The sequence below is a fragment of the Molothrus aeneus genome, chromosome 16 (genome assembly GCF_037042795.1).
Source record: "Molothrus aeneus isolate 106 chromosome 16, BPBGC_Maene_1.0, whole genome shotgun sequence".
Classification (NCBI taxonomy): domain Eukaryota; kingdom Metazoa; phylum Chordata; class Aves; order Passeriformes; family Icteridae; genus Molothrus; species Molothrus aeneus.
The window spans coordinates 14045988-14073470 of NC_089661.1; the positions used below are offsets into that span (position 1 = coordinate 14045988).

The 27483-nt window shown below is 54.9% G+C and overlaps 1 protein-coding gene across 2 annotated transcripts in view; it reads left to right on the forward strand.

The window, feature by feature from the left end:
• RAI1 (retinoic acid induced 1) overlaps window positions 1-27483 on the forward strand; it is a 74246-nt gene that overhangs the window by 29000 nt on the left and 17763 nt on the right. Inside the window, exons 1-2 of one of the 2 annotated variants that reach the window (XM_066561082.1) lie at window positions 2704-6020; window positions 6123-6203. The gene's annotated coding sequence lies outside the window, so the exon portion shown is untranslated. Of the gene's footprint in view, window positions 1-2703; window positions 6021-6122; window positions 6204-27483 lie in introns of those variants that run through there. The other variant, XM_066561080.1, reaches the window with a different exon arrangement.

The following is a 27483-nucleotide window of genomic DNA, read 5'->3' on the forward strand; positions in this document are numbered from 1 at the left end:
ACTCCCAAGGCATTTCCAGGTGATGCCTCCTCCTCTCCATCATAAGGTTGGCCAGTGAGCAAAACCCCAATCCCTCAAAAGCCTTTTCTGCCCCATTATGGCTGCGCCAACACCGCATTATCCGAGATGCCTTTAACCCACAGCCGTGGTGGGGCTGGGGGGATCATGAGCCTTTCACGTGTGCTGCAGAACCAGCTCAAGGAGTCAGCAGGATCCTGCACCCTGGGATGCTTGTCGCTCGTTTGGGGGGGGTTGGGTGGCTTATTTGGGGGTGGGGTGTTTTTGGCATATTGCCTTCTCCCAAATGCCGCCGGGGATGAGCCATGGAGAGCACAGATGTGCATCCCGAGCATACCACAACAAGGTTCCTGATTTAAGGACTGTGATTAACCTCTTTCCGACAGTTGCTAACCAGGTGCAGGATTGTAACAGGAAGAGGAGAAAGCTCAGTGAAAACAGCCACTTTTCCTCTGTCACCTGGAAATGCACACGGATGCCATTTTCTGCCTGGAAATCAGGCAGATTTTAGGGTTTGTAATGGGTGCAGGGACACCCTGTTTGTGGCAGTACTGACCTGTGTCTGCTCCCCAGAGCCTGCCTCTTCCTTTCCTGCTTGGCATCCCACAAACAAGGCATCGATGGAGTGTGAATCCAGCACAGGGCATGCTGGTGTGTGGGATCATGGGCCACTTGGGGCTATGCATGCAGGGTTGCTAACAGGAAACTGGGCAGAAAATCACCTGCATTTGCCCACTCAATTTTCCAGATATCCTTTGGAAAGCTGGGTATCCAGAGGAGAAGTGGTATTTCACAGTTAGGCATGAAAAGGGGAACCATTGCAGCTTGTGTTTTGCAGGCAAGAGTTAAACCAGGAGCTGCCAAAGTTGCTCATTTTCAGGAAATCTGGTATCCGTGGGATTCAGGGCTCCTCTGGCCAGGACTACAAAAGCTGGAGAGGGACTCTTTCCAAGGGCATGGAGTGACAGGACAAGGGGGAATGGCTTCACATTGACAGTGGGCAGGGATGAATTGGATATAAGAGAGAAAATCTTCCCTGTGAGGGTGGTAAGGCACTGGCACAGAGAAACTGTGAATGCCCCATCCCTGGACATGTCCAAGGCCAGGTTAGAAGGGGCTTGGAGCAACCTGGGATAGTGGAAGGTGTCCCTGCCCATGGCAGGGGGTTGGAACAAGATGGGCTTTAAGGTCCCTTCCAACCCAAACCATTTTGGGATTCCATGACTGTCGCTGGCCTCCCAGGTCTGGGTTTCACGTGTGTCACTCACAACTGCTGTATTTCATCCCAAATACCCCTCTGGCACCATGGTGGCTTTCAGATCAGCTTTGGAACTCCCTGTGCTGTGGTGTGTGTTCGTGGATCACTTCCTGCACTGTGTTTTTTGGAGAGCCACACTCTTACTGCTTTTCCAGCCCCTGGCTGGATGGTTTTAGGGCCCCCTCATTGTACCTCCTCCCCTTTCCATCTCCCCATCTCTTAACTGCAAATCCCTGTATTTCTTCCCAAAGAAGAGGCTGCAGTCTGTGTTTCACACTGGGGCTTCAAACACTTTGCAGAGTCAAGAGCTGTTCCACGAGAGAACAACAGGGAGAGAGAGGGATGGGGGCCTGGGCAAGAGGGCACCCCCTAAAGTGGGTGAGTAGAATATAGGTTTGGGAAATCTGAAGAGACAGAAAAATTTATTAAAAACAATTAATAGCTGCTCCAACCAAGGATTTAACCTGAAACCAAAACCTTAGGGAGGGAGGAAATGAAGTGGTGTACGATTGTTATTTTATTGCTTAATATTTTTTTTTTAATTTTTTTTTTTTTTTTTAGTATGATATGCTAAATGCAAATAAGCATTTGTACCAAGCAGGAGAGGGAGGGGATGGAAGACATGCCGGGAAAAGTGAGTGGGATCTAGGTTTTGCATCGTTCACTGAATTACTGGCAGGTCTTTTGTAACATCTGTTAAAAATAAAACAAACATTCATTTCCATTTCTCGCTGCCTGAGATGGCTCCTGCAAAAAAATTTCAACCTGTCCAGGAATTCGTCTTGAAAGTTGCCCTCCCTCTCCTCACGCCTTCTCCAGGGGAGATTTCCTTCCTGGACTTCCCAGGGGCTCCATTAGCCCCACATTAAAGCCTTTCTACTTTGCTCTAAAACTCTCCATCGAAGTAAAAGGAATTCTAATAAACCACTGGGAAGACTCTGCTATTCACTCTTTCCATGGAAACACGGCGCTGCCTTGGAGCAGAGCTCCTCTCGATGGAGCCTGGGTCACGGCAGGAGGAGACCAAGGAGGGATGCAGAGATGGTTTCCATTATAAGAGATCTTTTGAGAGAAATAATCGCTGCTCTCCCACCAAGGAAAGCCTTGGGGATGTCAGGGGCCTCGGCGCGGCGCGGGAGCGGGGCCGGCCCCAGAGGGGGTGGTGGTGGGAAGTGGGATCTGCTGGGCACTGAGAAACTCATTAAAACATCTGATTAGTGGAAATCAAGGCACCCAGGACTGATTCCTCCCTCTCAGCGGCAGGGATGAGTCCAGGAGGGTGGATGGACCCGTGATGCAGGAAGAGGCTGCACAAGGGGGCTCAAGGATGGGGATGTGGGGTACGGGGAGGGCACGGGGTCACGGGAGGACACTGGTGGCTCCACACCCAAGGCTGTGCTGCACAGACCAAACATCACACCGCAAAAATACATTTTTCAAGGCCAAAAAAAGCCTGTTTGCTCTGGGAGGGGATTTCTGGCTGTTCCCTGGGTCCCAAACGGGAGCTGGACAAGGAGGTCAGTGGATGGATCCCTACCTAAAGCCACTGTCCTATAATTAATTTCCAGCCTCCTCGCAGGCACAGTCATCCTGAGTGTTGCTGTTCTGACACCGTGCTGCAAGATGAAGGATTTTATTTTTTTTTTTTAAGCGTGAGGAAGCTCGTTAGAAATAGCCCGAAGGGCAAAGTTAGGAAATGAAAATCCATCGGATCCGCTCGGAGCCGATGCACAGAGCTTGATGAGAGCTGGGGCAGGGCTGCTGCTCCTGCCTGTGAGGAGCCACCACATGTGTGGGGTGTGTGGCACCTGGGCAGGGGACAAAAACCATCCATTGGCGTGGTTGGGAGTGGGGCTGAGGGAAAATCTGCCAGGAAGAGGGATGAAAGAAAGATAAATGAAAAAGAGCCAGCTTAGAGCATCCTGTGTAGGTACTGGGGAGGTCCTTGGACCCCGGGTTGGCCACTCATGTCAGGGCTGGATGAGGAGGCTGGTGGGAAAAGCTCAGTTTTCTCAGGATGCCTTATCATTTAGGTCAAAGTGGTGAGACACCGAGGGAGCCAGAGTGCCTTTGTTTTAGCAGCTCCAGAAATAACATTGCTATGAGTCATTATTGTTTAGCCTCTCCAGGGCAGGAGGTGCAGGGTTATGTCCAGGGAAGCCTCCAACTTTGATCAGCAAGGTGAGCCCTGCTCTCATGGCAGGGAAGGTGGGAAGAGGCTTTTTGATGCTGGTTGTGCTGTTTTGTGGTAGCTCAGGGTGAGATCTGCTCCAGGATGCTCTGGATCTGGATTTTATCAAGGGCATGGAAACTTTTCCATCTGCATAACTGAGCAGCAGCATCCTCTGTGAGCTGGGAGGTTTTAATGAGTGAAGTTAATTGGTGTTATAGGTGGTGGTCTCCCACCCAGGCAGTGGTTTGGCTTAGATAGACATGACCGTGTCATGCAAACAGAGGTGACGTGGGTGTTGACACCTCAGAAATGCTGAGAAGTCATGAAATCAGCCTTTTTGAACCCATAAATCGTAGGTGCAGAACTTTAAAGGTTCCAGAAAAAGAAAAAGTGTTTAATAACCAAAGTGTTTGGTGGTGATTTAATTTGCATATGGGGCTCCCTGGGGCTTGTGGTTTCAACCTTTCACCCCACCACAGTGAGGTCAGGGTTGGAGGAGAGCGGGGCTGAGATCTTCCTGAAATCACAGGACTCCTGGAGCTGGGGATTTCAAACATACCAGAGCTGGGAAATAACATGGACAGACCAGATTGTTGAATTTATTGGATTGTAGTGTAAAAATAACAAATCCTTTAGTCTTCTGTCAATCCCAGAGGAGAAGCTGGGGGTGATGTCCTTTGGGTCCATCCCACCTTGGCTTTACTAGGGTGGCAGTCGCGGCTTGTGATGCCAAACGGTGCCAGGCTCTTGTGTGTGAAGGGCAGGGCAGATTGGTGATTACAGGGAATAACACCAAGTCCCTGGAGAGCCATGAGGTCCCAGCTTGATTTACCATCCTGCAGAGAGGCATGTGTGAAGCTGGAGGTGGCTGGGAGCATATTGTGGTGTATTACCTACAAACAGCCAGACTGGGTCTGCCATGGGGATGGGGATGAGGATGAGGATGGGGTGGGGAGGAAAACGACAGGGGAGATGAGAACAAGCAGTCTGCTTTTGCAGGTGCTGTGTGTCCTCTTGTGAGGTTTGGTCTGGTTTGCAGCTTGATGGCTCCTATCTCGAGTAATTAACAGGGAAAAGAGAGGGCCTGGTTATCCATCCTTCAAGAGCAAGGGGTTGAATTGAAAGGCAGCGCCTTGGAAGTGGATCAAATAGCTCTCCAGCCCCCCGCGTACGGCTCGGAAACTTGCTGCCGTGCTGCGTTATCAAGGTGAACAGCTTTAGTTCAATTAACGAGAGGCTCAGAGCGGAGCCGTGGGAGGAGGCAGGGCTGGGCGTTTGCGCCCTTCGGGGCAGCAGCCGGGGCGCGGAGCCGCGATCCCGGCACGGCACGGCACGGCACGGGTGGCCCGCTGGGCCAGGGCCACCACAGCTCTGCGTCCCTTGGCCAGGGGAACCGGCTCCCCCTCCTCGCCTCTGCGACGGGTTTTATTTACCCCTTGGGAAAAAAAAATCGGGGTGTGTGTGTGTGTGTGTGTGGAAGGGTCGCTCTTTGTTAGCACCTCCCTTTCCCACTCCTGCTAATAATAAACCTCCCCAAAATCAATCGCTGCCAGCGATGAGTTGCCACCCGCTCACCGTGCACCTCAATCCCCGCAGATGATGGTGCTGGGAGCCAGCGCGCTTGGATTTTTTCCTGCCGGTCGCTGCCTGGGCTGCAGCTGGCTCCGGCACGCAGAAAGCTGCAGGTGTGATTTGTTCATTTGCCTCCACCTCCCCCCTCTTCCCCCCCGCGCTGCCTCCCTCCTGCTCCGCTTCCCCGCCGAGCCCACCTAGCGCATCCCACCCGGCTCATCGCGGCGGCCAGACCCGCATCCCACCCTGCGCCGACTCCGGCATCTCCCCGGTGCAGTGCTGGCGGAGGGTTGGGATGGCTGGGGCTGGAGAGTGTGTGTGTGCGTGGAGGGGAGAGGAGGGGGGGTTAATCTGATCCTACGAGGTTGGAAGAGGGAGAAAAAAAAAATCAAAACTATAAAGAAGGCAGCAGCCTCCTCCTTTTCCCTCTCCCCCGCTCCAGAGGATTAAGCCTACAAAAAAAAAAAAAAAAGAAAAAAAAAAAAAGAGAGAGAGAGAAAAAAAAAAAATGTCTGCAGCTTTCTGTTGACCCTGCATGATGGCATTTTTGCGCTCTGTGTGCTGCCTCTGCTGATTGCTATTCCTGGCACAAACACACACACACACACACGCGCACACACACACACCACACACACACACACACACATACACATACACACGCAGCCCCAGCACGGCTCACACGGGCACGGCGAGCCCACTCCAAAATACAAAAAAAAAAAAAAAAAAACCAAACAAAAAAAAAACCCAACCCAAACCGGTGCCGCTCGGTGTCCCTGGCCACCCTGGTCTCTGTCGGGAGAGCTGCCAGCACCCGCTGCCGCTCGCCCTCTCCTCCACCCCACTTCTCACCTCGGTCCCCAGCTCCAGCGAGCACTTTCTGCCGGAGCCGCCCGCAGCCAGAGCCCTCCACCACTCCTACCGCTGGCATTACATTTTCAGGCTGGATGCTATAGGGCCGTTTCTAATTACCTTATATCCCCTAGTGGTCTATGAATAATGGTTAGTGAAGGAGCTCAGAAGGGCTGCTGAGAAGGGAAGCAAAAAAAAAAAAAAAAAAAAAAAAGGGAGAATTGTGCTATTTCTCACATTTTTTTTTCTAAGGATCTAATCTGGCTACTGTGCTCTGGAAGAGGAGGAGAGCGAGCCAGCAGGAGAGAGAGGAGAGAGCGAGGACCATCGCAGGTATTGTTGCAAGCTACATCTTTGTGCTTTTTTTTTTTTCCTTTTTTTCCTTCTTTTTTTTTTTTTTTTTCTTGAAGCCGCAGCAGAATTGGAAGGGAGGGCGTGAGTGGGGGGGGGGGGGGGGGGGGCGGGCGAGGGTGTGCGGACTGAGCTTTTTCCGGATTTATTTTTCTCTTGTGCAACTCGTGTGCTGCTGCGATTGAATGGATGCACGGCGCCGGCATCGCGGAGTTTGGGGAGGGAGGGGGATTATACGTGCCGTGTGTGTGTGTGTTGTGTGTGTGTTGTGTGTGTGTGTTGTGTGTGTGTTGTGTGTGTGTTGTGTGTGTGTCCTATTTGCAGCAGCAACGGAGGAGCCGGGGGGGGCGTGTGTGTGGGTGAGGGGGGGGTTGTTTTTGCTTTTCTGGAAGTAATAAAGAAATTTGCAACCGGTCCAAAACCCCTCCTGACTTGCCGATTGATGGGTGCCTGAACAAAGATGCAGCTGAGACTTGGAAATGTTTGTGCGTGGAAGGGGGTGGATTTCGTTTTGCTTGTCCTGAATCCCTACTTTTGCAAAGTTAAAATAATAATGGGCACGGGGCTGCGAAAGCCTCTGCGGAGGGAAGCCTTCCCGGGGAGGCTGATTTAATTGAGGAGTTATGGATGTGCATGGTTTTATACTTCCAAAAGTTGCGGCGGTGCCGCGGGCGGGCGCCTGGCTCTCCTTGCCGTTGTCTGCACGTGAGAACGCTGACTTGATGGATTTTCTTTCTTTTATTCGGTGGCTGGCAGGGCAGGAAAAAATGGATCTAGCAGATAACCCAAGGAATCGTGGGGTTTGCACATCTGGCTGCGCCTTTGGAAAGCCCCTTGATGGGACTTTCACCTCCCGCTCCCTTTTCTCCCACGGCAAATTTCGCCTCCAAATCCTCCCGTTGACATTAATAAACAAACAAACCGGGGAATAGCCGTGGAGCCCGGTGAGGGGGCTCGGAGTGCTGCCCGGGGGTGGGGAACCGTGTGCTTTTGTTTTAAATAACGAAACGGCGATGATTGAAAACATATGAATAGGATGCAATGCAGAGCGGGTGTGTTACGGGGAGGGAGGCGGGGGGGGGAAGAGCTGGAAAACTGCTTATACGACAGAAGCAGAGCTTGAATGAGTGTGGTGAGATGAAAGGCGAGGGGTCCGTCCCTCGCCCGGCTGCGAGGGGGGGCGATTCCCAAAGGCGGAGGAATGATCTCGGCGTGGGGAAGCTCACTGGGGGGGTAAAAAAAAAAAAACACCGAAAAAAAACCCCAAAAAGAAACCCCAACCAACCTGAAGTATGTGATTATATCCCGTCCAACCAACTTTGCCGGTTGCGGCGTTAACGGAGCTAATTGTCCTCAAAAATAATAAAACCAGGGGGAAATACGCCTGCGGTGTGTGGAAGGGAGGGAGATGTGCAGGTCCCCAAACCCCACGGGCTCCCCCAAAAAGCGCCGCCGGGCTGGGGGACACCGAGGCGGTACCCAAACGTGGCCGGATTGTGTTTATTTGGGCGGAAATAAAGATGGAGCAACTGCCCTGGGGAGGGCTGTAATCCCCCCGGGAAGGGCTCCGAACCGCGCCGGTGCTGCCCTGCGCTGCCTGCCCTTCGCTGCCTGCCCTGCCTGGCCTTGCTTTTGTGTTTGTTTGCTTCCGAGGAGGGGGGAGAAGGGAGCCGGGGGGGCCGCGAAGGCGGGGAGAAGCCGTGAGGGCGGAGAGCCGATTTAAATTGGACTTAATGGATTCCCAGGGCAGCTCTTTTAGATGAAAGTCAAAATAAGAGCCAAAGTGAATCTCAGCAGACCTGTCTGTTGCATTAGAGATGCAGCCCTTCCTCTCCCTCCCTCCCTCCCTTTATTCTTTAAAAGAGAGGGGGAAAAAAGTGTTATCCTTACGGAAGACGGCGTGGAGTTTCTCATTCCTATAATGCGAGCTCTAATTGAAGAACTTGCAGCCTCTTGGGAGAGTCTTTACTGATCGCTGCTTTTGTTATTCATGCCGCGCTCTGTTTTCTTGGGATTTTTTTGGGGGGGCTGATGTGAGTCTGACTGCGCCGGGTGTGATGCTGTGTCCCCCCCAGGCCGGCTCCGCGGGCTGACAGCAGGTAGGACCCCCTGGTCCCCTCCTCAGGGGGTCACAGCGGGCTCCCCCGGGTCGGTTGTGCTGTGCTGGAGGAGGAGATGAGCAGCTGAAAGCCCCCGGGAGCTGTCGGGTGGGGGGAGATGCTGCAGCCTGGCTGCGGGTGGCTCTCGTCCTCACAGGACCCCCCGGGAGGGATCCTTGCCCGGCGTGGCACATGGGGATGGGGGCACAGCAGGGCTTCTGCCTCCTGCCTGTGCTCACTGCAATGGTTTCGGGGTGCCGTGCAGTGCCACGAGCCTGCTTGGTGCAGAGGGCACAGTGCAGCCCTGCTGTCACGGCTCTCCTGTCCCACGGGGGTCTGCCGTGTCACCTGGAGGGGACAGGTGTTGTGCCAAGGCCACGTGGGTGCTCTGCCCACCCAGGGTGAGGAGCAGGACACAGCCAGTGAGCCTGCAGGACCTGTGCTGGGCGAGTTTCCCTCCTCCCCTGCCTTTTCTGTTGCTCAGGAATTCAGGGGTGCACAGGGAGACTGGCAGATGGGGCTCCCCCCTTCAGGGGTCTCATCACCCGTCCCAGCCCCCTTGGGTGGCCAGAGGAGCTGCTGGCCTGTGTCCCCAAGCCCTGTGTCCCCACAAGGTCCCATGGTGATGCTGCCCATGGCAGTGGGCTGGTTTGATGCAGCCAAAAGCTCCTGGGGGGCAGGTCCTTGCTGTCCCTGCGTCCCTTTCCCAGCCTTGGGCACCCATTTGAACTACACTTGAGCTCTGCGTGGAGGAAAACAAGAGCCACAAGCCCCAGGGCTGCTGTCAGTGGCATTTGGTGGCTGTGGGGTGAGCGTGGCTGGGGAGGAGGATGTGTGAGCAGGATGGGGCTCTGCCAGCCCATCGGCTTAGCACGGAGGCAAAGCAGTTAACCTGGACATCTGATCTCCCCGGGAATTGTGTATTGACCCTGACAGCGATGCATCAGGAGCGACAGACTCTCCATCATCGATCCCTCTCCTCCCATCACCAGGTGTCGACACCGACAGCCGTGGAGCCGGCTTTAATTTCAGGCCTCTGGCTCCAGCACGTAACACTTAGCCATGGTCCCAAGGTGCCACCAGGCTCTGCAAACAAACACCTGCACAGGCAGGTGACCGTCCCCATTTTGTGGCAGGGATGGCACTTGCTGTGCGTGGCCAGCTGAACTGGGGGCAGGGTTGGCAAGGGACCATCCCAGGGCCATTGGGCAGGGTGGTATTGCAGCCTTTGGTGGGGGATCCAGGGATCACCTGGAGTTCCTGCTTTGCCGGTCTTTGCTGGGAAAACCCTCTGATCTGGCACCCCTTGTGCCATCAGGGTTGAACAGCAGAGGATTTGCCCAAGCTGGGGTGTCCCAGTCCTTTTGCAGCCTTTTCTGAATGACCTTATCTGGCCTGGATGTGTCTTGTCTTTCCCACCTCTAAAATGGCTACTCCCAAACCTGCTGGGTGGTCAGGTGTGTGTGCCACCCCACAGAGACCTGCTGGGGAGCCTGGTGGGTTTCTTGGGTGCCTTGATTTTGGTCAGGGGCCGGCTGGCACCTCGCCTCTCCTCCTTCCCAGCATCTTGAGATTTCCGAGACGCAGGCAGCCAAGCTGAGGCTGAAAAAGCTGCTTGTGGTGGTTCAAGAGCATCTCCTCGACAGAGGAGAGAGAGGGAGGCTTTTCATTCCTCCCTTTCTTTTGGAGCTATCCAAGCTCCCCTCACCGGTGCAGGGGCTCTTCCCGCTCCCCCCTGCAAGGGAACGTTAAAAGCCAGGGGCAGCGGATATCTTGACACCCCGTCAATCCCAGCCTTTTACAGCAGCAGTCTCTGAAGGCTGGCACTGCTGCACAGAAGAAAACAAGTGAGAAGAGGGGGGGAGGCGAGAGCAAGCCTTTGCAGCCGGCAATCGATAATTGTGGTGTCACTCACTGCCTTGGAAGTTCCCGCATCCCCACGGTCGCTGGTTGGGGGGAGAAGGGGAGGGTGGGAGCTGGGCTCTGCCCTGCCAGCACCGGGCACGGGGCAGGGAGGGTGGCAGAGGGCGAGAGCCCAGCCCTGAGCAGGAGCCTCCCGCTGCATTACTCACCACTTGATGTAGCTTGAACCTTTCAACTCCCTCCCCTTGGGGATGGAGCGGGCTGGGCAGAAGGTGTTGACGGAAAACGCTCTCCTTTCTTAGCTTTGAGGGTTTTTATTCCCCTTTCCCTCTTTTTTTTTTTTTTTCCCTTCCCCACCTCTCTCTATGGGAATTTTGGGCTTTAATAATCTCCCCAAAATATAAAAGAAACCCAAAAAACCCCCCAGCCCAGCTCCCCCTCATGTGTGTCTCCATCTTAGCAAAAGCCGAGGCAAAAGATCAAGGAATTCTTCCTTTTGTGCAGCTTTCAAGACCAAAGATGTGCCGGTGAAAAGGGGAGGCTCAGAGTACCAGGCACACACAAGTGTTAAAGGAGAGGCTTCCCTTTTGTCTCCAAGGCAATCAGCCGGTGAAGGGATCCACAAATTAATTAAAAATTGCTCTGTCTTGATTGAGTTATTCCTGCTCGTATCCCACCTGCCTATCAAAAGACTGGGACTGGCAGGAGGAAATTCCTATTTCTTTCCCAAACAGCTTAGACACGTACCACGGTCTGTCTCGCTTGCCTTTTATCCCAGGCAGCAAAGGAAATAAAAAAAAGAAAGGGCTGGCGTGATATCCAAAGAGATCTCTCCCGGAGGATGCGTCCCCTCTCCTGCGCTAACAAATGCTGCGGTATTTGGACGATTTGGAAGAAAAATGAGCAGATTTACGTGTCAGGCATGGGCCAAATTGTAGTTGTAACTCCATGAAGTTGATGGAGATCCATTGGAGATTAATTTGGCCCCAGGTCTGGCGCTTGCTCCGCAGGGAATAGGCTGGATCTCTGCCTTGGTTGAAACAAGAGGTATTCAAATGGGTTTGTTGTGGCTGTGCTATGCCCAAGTGGTAGAGCCGAGCAAAAATCCCAACTGGTTGTATCCCCGGTGCCAGAGCACCATAAATACACCTCGAGCTGTCAAGTCCTGCACAGTCTCTACTGCATTTACCACTGAGAACGCTTTCAGGGGGTAGATTTATCTGTAGGGGCTGTGCACAAGTCTCCCTGTGTGCTTTGCTAAGAGGCTTGAACTCCATGCCGGTGTCCTGGTGGGGGAAGCCTTTCTCCCCTCCTGTTTATGGGATTTCCACCCAAACCGAGCCTGTGCCTGGGCTCAGCCTGAGCCCCAGAGAGCCCAGCCCTCCTTCGCTGGGCTCGGGCTCTGGTTTGGGGGGGCATCATCAGTCAGTGCCTCTGAGCAGGATTCGGGGGGGTTGGTTTGCTGCTTTGCAGTCAGACCTTGCTTCCTCTGCTTTATTGTCATCTCCGCTCTTAGTCACCGCTCGATGCCTCACCAGAGGACACTGCTCCTGCTGCATTTATGGCAGCCACTAAAATTGGCTGCTCCGACAGGGAGGGACACTGAGCATCAGGGAGGCTCTGCCCAGCTCCCTGATGGTCCTTGGCATCGTGTGGGGAGCGTAGGGGAGCTGCAGGGCAGGGCTGTGTCTGTCACCAAATGGGTCCCCTGTGCTGAGGATGCGTGAGGGAATATGGGAGCAGTGCTGGAAAGGAGCAGCAGTGGCCACGTTCTCAGGTGGAGATGGCTGGTGTGTAAATGAAAATGAGATGCTCGATAAAGTAGGAAAGCATAATTAAAAACGTTCACGGCTGCTGGCTCGCGAGGCGTGGGCACTCAGTGATCCAGCGAGGCACAGCCGTCCCCCTCCCCAAACCCCACAGCTCTCAAGCCTCCTTGTCCTGTAATAGCATGTCCTTCACATGCCTGTCTCTGCATGATCTATAGAACAGGGCTGGCCTCTCATACCACTGCCTTCCACCAGGCCAGTGACTGGATTCTCCAGAGGAGACTCTAGTCCTATCATAGCATGTCCTTCACCGTGACTGCTGCTGCACAGAGACACGGCAGCACGGGGCTCTAATACCTTGTAATTCACTGTGACTGCTGTGGCAGGACCTGCACCGTGCTGTGCTGCCGCAGCCCTTCAGACCCCTTGGCTTTTGCATCTGCTCTCGGGCTTCAGAGCAAGGGCTGGGTGGGAGGGGACAGATGGTGGCAGGACCTTGGAGGTGTCCCAGGCTTGGTGGGGCTCCCTGGCTCTTGGTGGGGCTGGGAAGGTGCTGAGTATCCCCAGGACACGGTCCCATCCTGCCTCCTGGGTGGTTTAAAAGAGGGAGTGCTGGGGGCCAAGCTCTGCCTTGGCAGGGGAGAAATCCCTGTGACTGTGCCAGGGTGAGAAATGGCCCTTGGATGCAAGGAAAGCATCCTTCCTCTGGGTGGTATGGGCATCATAATAAATGTCAATATCTCTGCACACACAAAGGAGAAGGGGACATTTGGCTACCGAGCGTGTTTGTTCCAGGAGCTGATTTACTTTGAAGACTTCAAGGCTTCTCTAATGCTTCCCTCTTCACTGGTTAACCCTGTTCCTTTGCCAGTTAAATAGAAATGCAGCTGCCATCAATAAAGCCCTTCTGGAGGCTGTTCCAGGGATGTGTCCACACTGCTCTCAGTGCTGTGCTGGACACTGCTCCCTCTCCAACTGATCTGGTTTAGCTGCACCCCTGGGCTTTTGCTGCCCTGGTAAAGTGAAAATCCCTGTGAGGGATGAGGGTTTTCCAGCGAAGTGACGGAGATCCCAGTGCTCAGAGCATCCCCTTGGAGCCTTGCTGTGCACAGAGCAGGGTGGAGGTGACCATGATTCATCCAGGAAACAGATTTGGGGTTGTTGCTTTGTGTTGCTGGATTTTCTTTGGAGGGGAGGCATTGGAAAGCCTGGAAGCTGGAACCTCTAAGAAGTGTGAGAATGTCTTGTCAGGGCTCCCAGGATGAGAGAATAGCATGTTTGGTGGTGAGATGGATGAGGGAGCAAATTTTGGGAGCTAGTGCTTCCCTGCAGCATGATGCTCGGCTTGTTTTCCAAAAAACAGGAGTTGGCATCTCCTGTTTTGCTTCCATACAAATCATCAGTGTTGTTGTTGCTCCTGCTTGGACTGAGGAAGGAGGAATTTGGCCCAGTGGCTTTTTTTCCCTCCTGCTTCCCCTAGCAGCCCGGGCTACAGATCTGCAAACAGCTGTAAGGAGAGCAGAGATCATTAGCTGGCAGGATCAGATGAGATAGTTTCTTAAAAGGATTGTCTGATTTCTCTATTGATCAGCCTGATTTAAAAGGGGGAGTTGGGTCAGAGGGCATAAATTATCATTGAAGGAGGGGTGAAGGCCTCAAAGGCTGTGCTGCACTTAGCTGCAGTGCTGAGGAATGTGTCTCTCGGCGGGGACGTGCAGAGCTGAGCGCCGTGGCTGCCGGCCAAGCTGGGTCTCCTCTACGCTCAACTGGGAACCGAGTCAAGGGAAGTGCATTTCAACTTGGGTAAAGAGCCTCTCTCTCTTTGCCAAACTGGTGTCTGCAGCCCCCACTGCTTGGGGTCAGAGGGGGAAGGGGTGCAGCGTGGCCCTGGGGGAGGTTTGGGGTGCAGCAATGGTTTGGGGCCGCTGTGGGCTCTGAGCTCCCTCCCTCCCTCCCCAGAGAGAGGATGCTCTCACCCCGCAGAGACCTGCGACCTCTCCCTGGCTTTCCCCAGGCTCCCTGTGTGGTCTGCAGCAAGATGTTGAACCACGGGAGGTTTCTGCCTCCCTGGCTGTAAAATGAAGCTAATCTGCAACCTGAGGTTGCTGCTTTCCCCGTTCTTGTGATCGCTGCCCAGGGCTCCTGCATCCCCTGCCACTGGAGTCACGGGACTTGCAGGCTTTGCAGTGGCCCCCCAGCTCTGGATTATGGGAAGAGGAATGGGAAAACATCCAGGGGAAATGAGGCACCATCCACATTGATGGCAGAGGGTCTGGTTTTGGGGACATGGCACATCTTCCACACCAGCTTGTTCTGCTGCAGCCTGGATCCTTCTTCATTCTTCCCTCATTCTCATCCATCTTTATGGTGGAGGAGCCTTTTGTGCCTAGGTCAGTGTCCCATCTCTGCCTTCTCCCAGGGTTTGCATCTCCCACAGCTCTCTGGGCAGGACTGTGGGGATCTGCAGTGGGGTTGTGTCACTGTGACAGGGTTGTGTCACCCCAGCAGGGCATGAGCTGGAGCCAGGACAGGCTGTCTCGACAGGGAAAGCTGCAGAAGCACTTGTGAGGTGGCAGATCACCCTCTGATTGGGGTTTGTGCCCTTTCCAACCCCGATGGAGCTTGTTCCTCTTATTTCTGGCTGTGCTAAATTAAAACAGTGCAAGAGGTGTGATTTCTGCAGCTGTGGGCAGCTCTGAGGTGCCCTGGTGAGCTCTGGGCTGGCACATCTGCCTGGAGTAGCACCACCAACGGGGGAGGCTGACACAGCCACACTGCTGGTGTCCCCAGGCTGGGGACATGTCCTGAAACTGAGTCCATCTGCCCTTTCCCAATGCTGTTCCACATGCCAGCAGTGCAGCCAAGGCTGCTGCCTGCCCCTGTGCTGCTCATCCTCTTGTTCCTGCCCTCCTGCACAGAATCATTGAATCACAGCATCATTAAGGTTGGGAAACCCCTCTAAGACCATCAAGTCCAACCATTAACTGCCAAGCCCACCACTAAACCATGTCCCCAGGTACCACATCCACACATTTTTTCCACTTCCAGGTTGGATGAACACTCCACCAGTACCCTGGGCAGCCTGTTCTGATGCCTGACCACCCTTTTGGTGAAGACATTTTTCCTAATATCCAACTTCAACTGCCCCTGGCTCAACTTGAGCCATTTCCCCTTGTCCTATCACTTGTTACCTGGAGCAGAGCCTGACCCCCACCTGGCTGCACCTTTCTGTCAGGGACTTGAGGAGAGTGAGAAGTTTTCCCCTGAGCCTCCTTTTCTCCGGGCTGAACTCCCCCATCTCCCTCAGCCGCTTCTTGTGCTCCGGATCCTTCCCCAGCTCCGTTGCCTTTTTCTGGACACACTCCAGCACTCCAGCCTCTTCCTTGGAGTGAGGGGAACAACCCCACGTGCCCCATCCGTGTGCACAGTGGCTGCTGGGGACAGCAGCATGGTGGTTCCCCATGACGTGTGTGCCTTGGAAGGAGCTGAGCCAGGCCATTATCACGGATCACTTCTGCCAGGTGGCGAGCAGGGGACCAAGCATCCCAGCCCAGGGCACGGCTGGGAGCGGGCAGAGGGTTCAGAGGCTGAGCCAGGGCTGCAAGGGCTCGCAGCAGCCCCTCTCCCACCGAGGAAGAGAGCATCTCTTCCAAGCATCGGCCTCCCAGCATGGCTGTGGGAGCAGCCAGCAGCGTGCGGCAGCTGGGCTGGCATTATCCTGGAAATGTCACCCGAATGCCAGCCCGCCGGTGAGCGCCAGGACGTGGCGGGAGGCGTGACTCGGCTCGCCGGCATTGGCTACCATCTTAGAGGAAATGTGGAGCGGCGGGTAATTATTTCTCCTTCTTAATTGAAATTTCAGCCTCAGTGGTTCGCGGGAGCGGGCGGGAGCAGGAGCACAGGCGAGCGTGACACGAGCGCAGGGCTCGTCGTGGCATGGGGGCAGCACGAGTGACACGAGCCTGTGGGGTGGCAAAGCATCTCCCAGCTCATGCAGAGTCCAGCACTCCAGGGAAGGAATTCCCGTAGCCCACAGCATGGCCTGCTCATAGCTGCGAAATAAACCCCCAGAATGCCAAGATTTTAATTTTTTTTTAATTTTTTTTTTTTTTTAGCTGGGGAGGATGCTTTATTGTTTCTTTATCCCCGTATTTCTGTTTTGCTTCGGATGAAGGGCCAATTAACTGGAATTAGGCGCTGCAGCCTGGCACCCCGCGTGGGCTCGGAGCAATCAGGTGGAGCGCAGCATGGCTGATGAGAGCCAATCAAGATGTATAAATGAGGTGTTGACATTCAAACAGCGGGTACCCGCGCCTGCCCGGCCGCAGCCGCGCCTGCGTGCTGCCAACCACGGCACCAACCCTGCCACCAGTGGCGAGGTCTGGAGCTCCACGGGGCAGCCCAGTCTGCTTTGGATCCAAAAGTGTGCTGGGGACACACAGCTGCTCATGCTGGGGGCAGTGGGTGTGAGGGAGAGTGGTGGGCACCCCTGCCAGGGTGTGTTTGCTGGCAGTGCTCGTGCCCAGTGTTGGTGCATCTCCTGGTCAAGGCCCATAGTGCTGCTCCGGGGTGGGCAGCCAAGCAGAATTTTGTTCCTTTAGGGAAACCAAGGCACAGGGCAAGGTGGTGGACAAGGTCCATAATGCTGGGGCCTGGTTTCACCCTCAAGGTTTTGTATTTCCATTGCCTGGGTCAGTTTTGGCTTCAAGTCCCTGAGTGGTGTTAGGACACATTTGTCCCCCCACTGTCTAGGGACCGTGGATGGGGACCTCAGTGTGACCACCATGCTGGCAGCAGCCCCCAGCAGTTTGTCACCCTTGGCTCTTGGGTTTGCCTCTGTGGGACACCTTGGGAGGTGGGGACCAGGGCCACCAGTGGCTGTGACAGCACACACAGGCCAGAGGAGCTCAGAGGCCATCCAGGGAGGAGAAAGCAGCTCCGGGGCGAACAGCCTCATCAGCGTTTCCTGTCTCACGATGGAGAAATCGCATGTGGTGAGAGGCTCTAAAAATAGGCTCAGCAAACTTTTAACCACATTTGCAGATGTTAAAGGTAAAGCCAGAGCAGCCCCGGGGAAGAAAACATCCCTGGCCGTGCCTCCCTGGTGCTAACCCTCAGCTCTGCCGGTGGTGGGGAGCCAGCTCTGAGGGCAGGAGCCCCCAGATGGGCAGTGGGGCTGAGCCTCAGCCTCGTGGCGTGGTTCTCCTGAGTGTCCCCATTAAGTGTGTGGCAGGAGGACATTAGGAGCAGGAGCACGTACCGGCAGGCTCTGTCTAACAGCACTGCCGCCTGACCCTGATTTGTAGCAGGGCTGAGCAGGGAGGTTTGCTGTAGTGTTACAGCTTTTCCTGTGGTAATAGCCGGCCGGGCAGCACTCACACAGCACTGCCAGTGGCACCAGGAGCCCGCAGTGGCACAGGGAACCCACGGTGGGAAGGAGATGCTGGTTCATGGCACATTTGCTTGCAAGAGAGCTGAGGGGGCATGTGGGGACACGGTGTTGCTGCTGGAGTTGTGTCTCCCCGTGGCAGCAGTGCTGGCAGAAACACAGCTGGATCTGCCTGTCCTTGTCCCCACCAGCCCAGTGACTCCACGTCCAGTGGCTTGTCCTGCACTCTGCAGTGGGTGCTGCTGTCTCCTTGCCTCCTGCCTGTGTCACATCACCAGGGCTGGAGTCAATTGGGGACAGTGGCCAGGGCTGCCAGGTCCTCTCCCAGCTGAGGTGTCAGCTCCCTGATGGCACTCAGGGCATGTCCCCTGTTTCTGCCATGCCAGGGGTGACAAGCCATCAGAGGGTGCCAGCCTTGTGCACACAGTGGCCACAGTGAGGTCCCTTTGTACCATCCCTGTGAGATCTCTGTGGGGATGGATGCATGGCAATCCCAGGGACTTGCAGAGGCAAAATTGACCTGGTAATGGAATGGAAATAAAAAGCCTGGAGGGTTGAGGTGAGCCCCGAGGTTGTGGTGCTTGTGGAGGGCTGGCAAGGGGCATTCTGCCCACAAAAGATGGAAGGGGCAGCATCGCTCTGTGGTGCTGTGGTCCCTGGCTTCTGCCAGCCCTGCAGCCCCAGGTGGGAGATAGAAAGAATCTTTAACCTCACAAACGTGGAAGGTTGACTCGAACCATCAGAAAGATGAAAGAGACAGAGAGAGAGAACGATTAAAGGGAAGAAATGGAGATTCCTCATGTTACCTTTGCTGCCTGATACCAGCAACTTATGAACCCCCAGCACCTCTCACGTGCAGCTCGGTGCTGGGGCACGGGAGGGCACGACTTTCTCCTCAGGAAGGAACTTCCCAGGAAAATTTTAATGCTTGCTGTTGGTGTGATGTCTGGGGGAATCCACTGCTTTCTGTCTGCCATTGCCTGGCTTCACCTTCTCCTGCTGGCAACTGATGCGTCCTCACAGCTGAGTTTGGCGTGATGGTTCGGGTTGTTGTCAGCCTTCACCTGCAACACTGGAGGGGAAAAACTGCCCCTCAGAGTTTTATTTAGCTAAAAATACCGACCCAAACCCAACCTCAGTCAGGTGCAGGCTGTGGGGTGCCTCATGGAGGGATGACTGGGATGCTGGAGAGCAGCACTGCCAGAGGGATCTCCACTGGCCACATTGGGGTTGGTGTTTTGGCAAAAGGCATCACCTTGCCAGTAGGAATAATAGCCAGGAGGGGGAGGGGGCCAGGGCAGGCAGACAAGCAAATCCGTTTTATCAGACGCCGCATATTTTATGAAAGCACATTTCAGCTCTTCAGCCTTGGAAAGCTTTTCATACCCTTTAATTTTCTAATAAAAAGGAATTACGTTTGCTGAAAAGCCAGTAACAAGATTCACTGTCATTGTCTTTTGTACAGACCATAATTCCTGGCTCGGGCTCCTGCCTGCAGCCCGGTTGTGTGGTCCCAGGTGTGGGTCCGGGGTGCTGGCAGGGGAACTTGAGGACCATGGCTTTGCCACTGGGAGCTTGTGACAGGTGCCCAGGAATGATGGGGGTGGAGGTGAGCACCACGTTTGTCTGTATCCACAGTGATGCCTCTTGGTGCCCAACACAGATGCCTGAGAAAGCAGCATCTGATTTTGAGGTGGTTCCTGCTGCCTGAGTGTGCCAGGTGGGATGGCCTTTGAACCAAAAATCAGTTTAATTGCATGGTCATTGGCCTTGTAACCACAAGCTCAAGAGCAATGTGAGGTCCTGACGAGGCTGGTGGCTGGCAGACAGCTTTTCTGCTCTTTGATGTGGCTGGGACAGGTTGTGGTTGCACATGTGTTGGAGCAATGGGGTGTCTTTGCTGAGGACGAGCCGGTGTCCCCTGGCCCTGCAGATCTGACTGGTGAAAAGGTTCAGCTGGGCAGCCAACAATTCCCAGTTATCCCCCTCCATCCTGGGTATCCCTCCTGCAGGCTGCAGGAGCTACCAAACGTGACATCTCAGCAAGCCCAGGGCACTCCCAAAATCCAACCAACCCCAGGCTCTGACAGTGGGCAAAGCATGTCTGGGTACCAACACCGAGACCCACCAACTCCCCGCGAACCCTGAGCACATCCTGGCGGTGTTTGCAGCATGGAGAGCCCTCAGGGGCTCACTCACACCCCACTTTCCTGCAGGGGTGCATCCCCTGGGAGCTCTGGAGCCTCAGCTCTGCCGGTGCCACGCGGCTGCCACGTGGCGCCGGAGCCGCGACGCCGCTGGCGCTGCCTCTCCCTCCGAGCTGCTCATTTGAAGTTTCAGCTCACCGGCTGTTTTCGTGCAGGTGGGATGCAAAACCAGCCCACAAACACCAATAAATATCTTCTATATCCTCCTCCCCACTACTCCCCCTGCCTCCAATTCTCGTTTTCATTCTTACTTCCCAGCTGGTTTTGGGGGGGAAAACGGGTTTTCAAAGCTTTCCGTAAACGTGTGTAACAATGGGAAGCATTGCCTTTTAGCCTGCGGCCGGCACAGTTTTAAATGAGGTCCCAGGTAGTCATGGTTACCTCTCCTCTTCAGTAAGAGATGACTTTTATTTCCTGCCTTTTGTATTTGCACATCTCAGATATACATTCTCCTAAACCATAATTGGTATTCTCGGATAGACAGGAACGCAGGAGTGAGCTGCCACAAGAGGGGAAGAGCCAGATGGACGCAGGGGGTGTCAAGGTCTCCAAGCCCCCAAACATCAGGAAATCTTAATTTCAAGTCATTTTTCCTCCCCTGGCAAGGGCGGGGAGGCAGACCTGTCTCTCCACAGCCTCAGGGCTTGTCCTGATCCCACCTCCCTTGCAACATCCTGGCTATTCTGGTTGCTGCTTCAGAATTCGGGATTTACCCTCTTGTCCTGCAAGCCTCTCCATCATCCTGCATCTCCCCCAAGCATCCCTTAATTGTGCTGAGCTGGGAAGGTGAAGGAGGGGCTGCCCTGTGCCCCTTGTCCCCAGGCAGAGTCCTGACCCCCCCAGACACTTGGGGGGCCAAGGCTGCACCCCTTGATTTTTGGAGGCACGAAGGGGAAGCAGAGCAGTGGGGCTGCGCGCTCGCAGCGGGCACAGCCCGGGGAGCGGGCGCGGGAGGGAGAAGCGCTCGGCAATGATTGATGAAAGATCATAGCCTCATTCCACGGGATCATTGCTCAGAGTGTGGGCAAAGCTGCGAGTCCCAAGGGAACCATCGCCTGGATGCATGTGAGCCTGCGATTCAGGGCAGAGGGGATGCAAAGCCACATATTTTATGCCTTTTTTATTTTTTTTTTCTCTCTCTCTCTCTCTCTCTCTCTCTCTCTTTCTCTTTCTCTCTCTCTCTCTCTCTCTAAAGCACCAGGAAAACAAAAACCCAAGCTGTCTAATCAGAGACAAGCAGATTCCACCCACTTCCTTGGAAAACTTGCATTTGCTAGGAAATCATCTCGCTGCATTTACAGCAAGCAGAGTGCCCCAGCGGTAGCTCGTGCCTTTCTGGCAGGATGATAACCAGTGCTGAACAATTATTGCACTGGAGCGGGAGCAGCAGACATATTGGCTTTTCTCAGCCAGCAGGAAAGAATTTGCAAAACTAAGCAGGCGACTGGAGCAGCTCGGATTTGCAGCGTTGGATGCGCGGTGCCGCGGATTCACAGCTCACCAGATTTGCTGGTGGCAGCATATCAGGGACTCGCACACCGCATGCACCTGGGCTCCTATTTACATGAATTTTTTTTTTTTTTTTTTTTTTTGCAAGGGAAGGGCTTGATTTTGCTGCCTGGAAAAATGTGTCTGATTCCCAGCTTCCCCCGTGGATGCTCAGCCCCCCCAGGTGTGCGCTCGGGTAGTGGGGAGAAGTTGTTTGCTTTTGTGTTTTTCCCCTTTTAATGAGAAAAGTGTGTATTTGTCACAGAATCGTAGAATGGTTTGGGTTGGAAGGGACTTAAAGACCATCCACCTCCATCCCCTGCCATTGGCAGGGACATCTTTCACTATCCCAGGTTGCTCCAAGCCCTGTGCAGTCTGGTCTTGGACACTTCCAGGGATGGAGCATTCACAGCTTCTCTGGGCACATGTGCCAGGGCCTCACCACCCTCACAGGAGGGTGTTCTTAAAAGAAAGTCTCAAAAAATACTGTCAGAATTGTTGTGAAGGAGGTTGTCCTTAAAAACCAGTGCTGGGAAGAAAGGCAGCAGTTCCAGCAGGATCCTGCCCCATTGCCAGCCTGGCTGCCCTTAGCATCACCAGAGGAGCAGAGTTGGTCTGGGGGTTCCCAGGGGAACCCTCTTGGGGCACAGTCACAAATCCCCAATCAAGGCAAAACTCCTTTGCTCAGTTGTAACTTCAGGCAGCGATGTATGGGATTGCTGGAGCAGCTCCCATCCCTCAGAGGTTTTGTGGTTCTTCCACAGATAAAACTCTCCCACATCTGCCCTTGTCTTCTCCATGGGCTGGGCAGAGTGGAAGCAAAGAAATCCCTTCCCTTCAGGCTTGTGGGGTTGGGAACTGGATCTGTTCCCATTTCCCTCTGCCCACTCACAGCACTCCCTGTCTTTGCTGGAGCATTTCTGAAGGGGATGCTCCAGTGTGGAGAGGTGGCACAATGAGGTTTTGGTGTGGATCTGACCTGTGTTCCTACCATGGGTGCTGCTTGGCAAGGACAGCAGGCAGAGCCCGGCCTGGGATCCTCTTCCCAGCCCTGCTCGGGATGCAAACTGCGCATCAGTTGCACCAGCAGCTGATGGAGACTCCAGTATATTAGCAGCATTAATTAAGTTACAAAAATTATGCATGTTATCAGTTATGAGACGACCTTTCATAAACTCCGTTATTAAAGCAATAAAGCATGACCCACTGGTCCTAACCAGTCTAATGGCTGGCTAAGAGCACGGTTTTTCACATAATACTTTTAGCAGGTCATTAGCTGAGCAATAAGATAACGTGGAGAGCCAAAGTGATGTGCAGGAATGGCAGTGGAGGCAGAACAGTGCTTGATGAGGGGACACGGGGCTCGGGGTCACCTGTTCTCCCACATGGCTTGTATGGGTGTGCAGAGCTCTGGTGGTGGCTGTGGTGGGTGATGGTGGCTGTGGTGGGTGATGCTGGGATGCTCCCAGACTGTGCAGTGCTGAAATCCCAGCGCCATGAGGCAAACCCAGCCCTGGGGCAGGTGTGGGGCTGGTGTCAGACCCTCTGAGCCCTGGTTTCCCTGCCAGAGCCCACCCTGCAGAAGGGAGATGGGGTGTTGTGACGTGGCCATCCCAACTGCAGTCCCAGTGAGCTGTAGGATGAGGATGGAGGTTCTGACCTTCCATGGGGCCAGGGCTGGGATGGAGGGGCCTGGGCTCCTTCTGCCTGAGTGGTCTTGGTGTATGGACAGTGCTGGTCTCAGCATATGGCTGGTGTTGGTCTCTCTGGGCTGAGACCCCGATTTGGGGCTATACAGGTTGGTCCCCTCCCTGCCCTGCCTGGGGGGACATGCCAGGCATCCAGGGCCACCTGGCAGAAGCCACCAAGCCCTGGCCCCCAGGTCCTGCTCCCTCCACAGACTGGTGCTGTTTTTGAGCACACTCCAGCTGAGTATGATGCCCTCCCTACCCCTGGCTATGCCATGAGACCTGGGCATGCCAAGAGCTGCACCACAATACAGCACCCCCAAAGCGCCTTTCCCGGTCCCCGCCAGCCGTTTCCAAGCACTGACCCTCTCCATAAACAAAGGAGAGGGAGAGGGAGGGTGGCTGGCATGTTAATATACTCTCCCCCCCTCTTTTCCTCCCTTCATCCCTCTGGGAAAGGCCTTTGCAGATATAAGCAAACCTTGATTAAAAGCTGCCTGACAGGCAACGGCAGCAGCAAGCAGCAGGCAAGGAAGCTCTCCAAGTCCAAAGGGAGCTGCTTCTGCTGCTGCCGCTGCTGCCTCCATTCTCAGATGTCCCTGATCCTTTAATCAATCACAGCCACGGAAGAGAAGAGCAAACAGCCGTGCCGGGGCAGAGGTATGTGCACGCATTCGTTCCAGCCGCAGCCTTGGGCTGCAGGCACGGAGCCGTCCCCGCGCCCCGAGCTGCTCTTTCATCTCCCGGAGACAAGCAGGGGCTGTGTCCCTGCCCGTGCCTCCCACAGCCCCCAGGAATCCGGCATGGAGGATGGTTCCCCACCGGGAGCAGGCAGAGGGAGGAGGCTCCTGCCCTCTCCCCAGGTGCTCCATCCAGGATGCGTTCCCGGGTAGAGGATTGTCCCAGCTGCCATCCCATGGGCTGTGCCACACCGTGTGCCTGGCTAGCAGGGAGAATGGGGTGCAGGGAGAATTGGGTGCCAGCTGCCATCCCATGGGCTGTGCCACACCGGCGCTCGTGTGCCTGGCTAGCAGGGAGAATGGGGTGCTTGCAGATGTTGGGGAGCTCTGGGAATGGGGGTAGCCAGAGGGAGCCAGCCTGGCTGTTGTGTCTAACACGGAGCCGGCCAAAACCCATCCATCCTTTGGTGGGCACACGGAGCAGCGCTCGTGGCTCCTGGGGTGTCCCCATCGTGGGGCAGAGCCCCATCCTGGGCTCTGTGGGGTGGGCAAGGATCTGCTCCAGCCCCAGAGGGACAGGCAGGGCCTCACACCAGCTGCGGCCATGCCTGGAACCACCAGCATGCAGAGAAACCGCCCACCCCCGGGATGATTTGTCACCAAGTCCTGTGTGTCACCGCGGGGCTCGCTTCACAGAGAGGCTGGAGATGGGGGCGGAGGGAGGGGAAAACCACGTCCTTTTAATAAAACCCAGCAAAATCCTCTCGTTCCTGACGTGCTTCCCCAGCTCGCGTGCGGCAGCGGGAGCTCCGCCGGTGCGAGGCTGGCAGGGGCAGGCAGGGACCACGATTTTCCTGCTTATTTTTGCTGTTGCTTATTTTTAGCGCCGCTTCTTAATATATTGTGACAGTGCCCTGGGACGTAGCGCGCCTCTGGTCGCAGGAGAAGGTGTCTGGGGCAGGGCTGCTCGATGCCACCAACGAGCTGCAGCCAATGGCCGGCACGAGGGCGGCTAACGAGGCACCCGCCGCTAACGGGGGTCCCCGGGGGAGTGCTGGGGATGAACCTCTGCACTGAATTCGTCAAGGCTCTGCAGGGAGGGACTTGCTCTTGGGGGTTCTAATGTGTTTCTTAATTAGGCAGTTGTGGTAATGGCGGGCTGGTCACTGGCAGAGCTGGTGCCAGGTGGGAGCGGTGCCTTGGATGTGGATGGTTTGGTGTTTCAGGTACCTTGTGCATACTGGGGGACTCCAGTGCTGTGCTGACTTTGATCTCCCTCCCTGGAGCTGGTTTTTGGGAAGGGTTGAGTGGTTTCCATGCCAAGATGTGCCTCACGGTTGCCTTTTTGGACCTCCAAGTAGGTTTTGATGCAAGGCAGAGAGGCAGCTGGCAGAGGCACAGGATTTTGCTGGGATCAGGGTGAGATCCCACCAAGCCAGAGGTTGCTGGCACTGGCTCAGCCAAGGGTGTAATTCTGATGGGGATGCTGTGTCCGTGGGGAGATCTGGGTGCAGTGTAGTGCTGGGTTTGGCAGCAGGAGTCTGCATGCACAGGCTCTGCCTACCCCGAGCCCATTAGTGACAGATCTTTGTGGAATAACCCTCCTCATTAAGGCGAGCTACCCCGTGTGTCAAAGCTGCTTTATAAGGAAATTATACTCAGCTCCAGCCGGGATGCGCATGTAAATGGGGTGATGCACAGCCCTGATTGAGACATCATGGGGCAGCTCAGCCCAGGACCCCTGGGGGAAACAGGGGCTCCAGAGGGGCTGGAGGGTGCTGGTGGTCTGGGATGCACCTCAGCCACCTCCTGAGGTCTGGCAGCTCCTGTGTGCACTCAGGGCTTTGGCAGGAGCCATGGAACTGGTTAGGGCTGGAATGTCTACACGTGTTGGAAGCTCCAGTCACCACATCCTTCCAACAGCTTTGCAAAGTACCTCCTCTCTGCACTGTGTTTGTGGGAGTAGAGGGGAACCCCCTCTCTTCCATCACATTCCCCAGTTTTATCAAGATGTCACTTGCATGCCCAGTACTGGTGGAGGAAGTGTGGAGTCCCCCTCTGCTCCTCGTGCCATGACCTGAAGCCCGACTGAGCTGGGATTAAATCCTCCTGACCCCACATCTGAGGTGCTGGGATGCTGCAACGTTTGGAAGAAGCAGGAAGAATGTGCCAGAGCTGAAGCCATCACAGGGCTTTGTTGCCCACAATGGGACATTGAGGATACCAGAGGACACTATAAGACACTGAGGTTCTTCACACAGCACCTGTGCTCGCTGCTCCATTCCAGGAAGGAGCGGACACAGCACGCACCAGCCCCCTGGGATCCAGGGGGAGCATCCCCTCAGGACATTGGCACCTCTTTGTGGAAGCAGGGTGACAGCTTGGCAGGGAATTGAGACCCTTCTTTTTTTTTGGCAGCGTGTTCCTAATCAGCAGGACCCGCGCGCCCCGCCGCAGGCACGCCGCGCGCTGCTATTTACGGAGCTACTCGAAATACACCTGCAAGAGAGGAGAGGAGAGAGGAGCCAGCAAGTAAATAACCCAGCAACCCACCGGAATGAAAACAGGGAGAAGAGATGCAGGCAAAAAAAACCACCCCAAAATGAAGTGTGATGTGGAATTGAGGGGCTCCGTCCCAGTCGTGCCGTGGTTTTCCACCAGGATGCTCAGTGGTTTTGGTGGTTGGTGGGGAGATCCCATCCCGTTGTTGGCCACCTCAGTGCATCTCTGGAATGGGCAGGGGGATGGCTGCATGGATGGATGGATGGATGGATGGATGGATGGATGGATGGATGGATGGATGGATGGATGGAGCCTTTTGCCCACCTCCCCACTTGCTTTGTTTACCTCATGCTGCTGTTCATCTCCTGCCTCCCCCCACCCTCTTCTGAAACATTATAAATCAAACAGCTTAAAATGTAAAGCATCAAAAATTCTAAAACCTTCATCTATTATTAACTGTGACAGTAAATTCCACCTCTGAATGTTTCACATAGCAACTGTTACCAGGACTCAGCATCCAAAGCTGATGTTCCAACAACTTTCCATCACGGTGCCGCCGCCACTCCAACAGTGCCGACACCAGCCTGGTGAGACTGGCTGCCACTCCCAACACTCTTCAGTGGGATTGGGATGCCAGCACAGAAACCGAGCTCAGATTTAGTAAATACAGCCCAGGATCAGAAAGGAACTTGGTGCCTGCATGTGGGAGCTGGTGGTGGGATCCTCCATCATGGTCCTCCCTCTGTGTTGGTCATGCAGCCCTCCAAACTTCATTACTTTCATCATCATGTTATAAAGCACCATAAATAACAAGGATGGGGATGGAGTGGTTAAAATTAATGGATAGTGAAGGGTTTTTGCAGGGGTTGGTGTTTGCTCTTCTACCTCTACTTTGTCCTGGTGCTGGATGTTGTTGTGGCCCCTGAGTGGTGACCCTCAGCCTGGCATGGGCAGGGGTTCTCGCTGCTCTGAGCATTGGGTTGTGCTGAGTTTGTGATGTGCCAGGTGCCCACAGGGACCAGGAGCCAGGTGCTCACCAGAGGGATTTGTCCATGTTTTGGTGTTTGCTTGCCTTCCCCATGAGCCATCATGGCTCTGTTCTGTGTTGTGTCCCCTGCCTGGAGGTTGAGCTGGGGTGTTTTAGGTTGGATTTGGCTGCATGGCAGCACAGTGAGCCTGGTTGGAGGTAGGGAGAGCCATGGCTCTGCAACCCCATGGAATGCTGAGCCTGCTCTGGTGAGAGCCCCCCCACTGCACCATCCCCACGACCATGGCAAGGCTCACACCAGCACCCCAAGCACCCAAAACCACCCAAATTCCCCCAGAAACACCCACCAGGCCATGCCTGGTGCCCCCATACCCTGGCACAGGCATCCCTTCCATGCCATCATCCTGGCTGTGCCACCTTCCTGCAAATCCTGTGGCTGCCCACTGGGATCTGGTGTCGTGCCATGCTGTGCTGTGCTGGCTGCAGGGCCAGGCAGCAGCGGCTGCTCTGCTTCTCCCCAGGGACAGGCAGCAATTTTCCTGCTCTGAAGAAGCTTGTGAAGGTTTTGAGTGAATCTGGAAAGCAAATC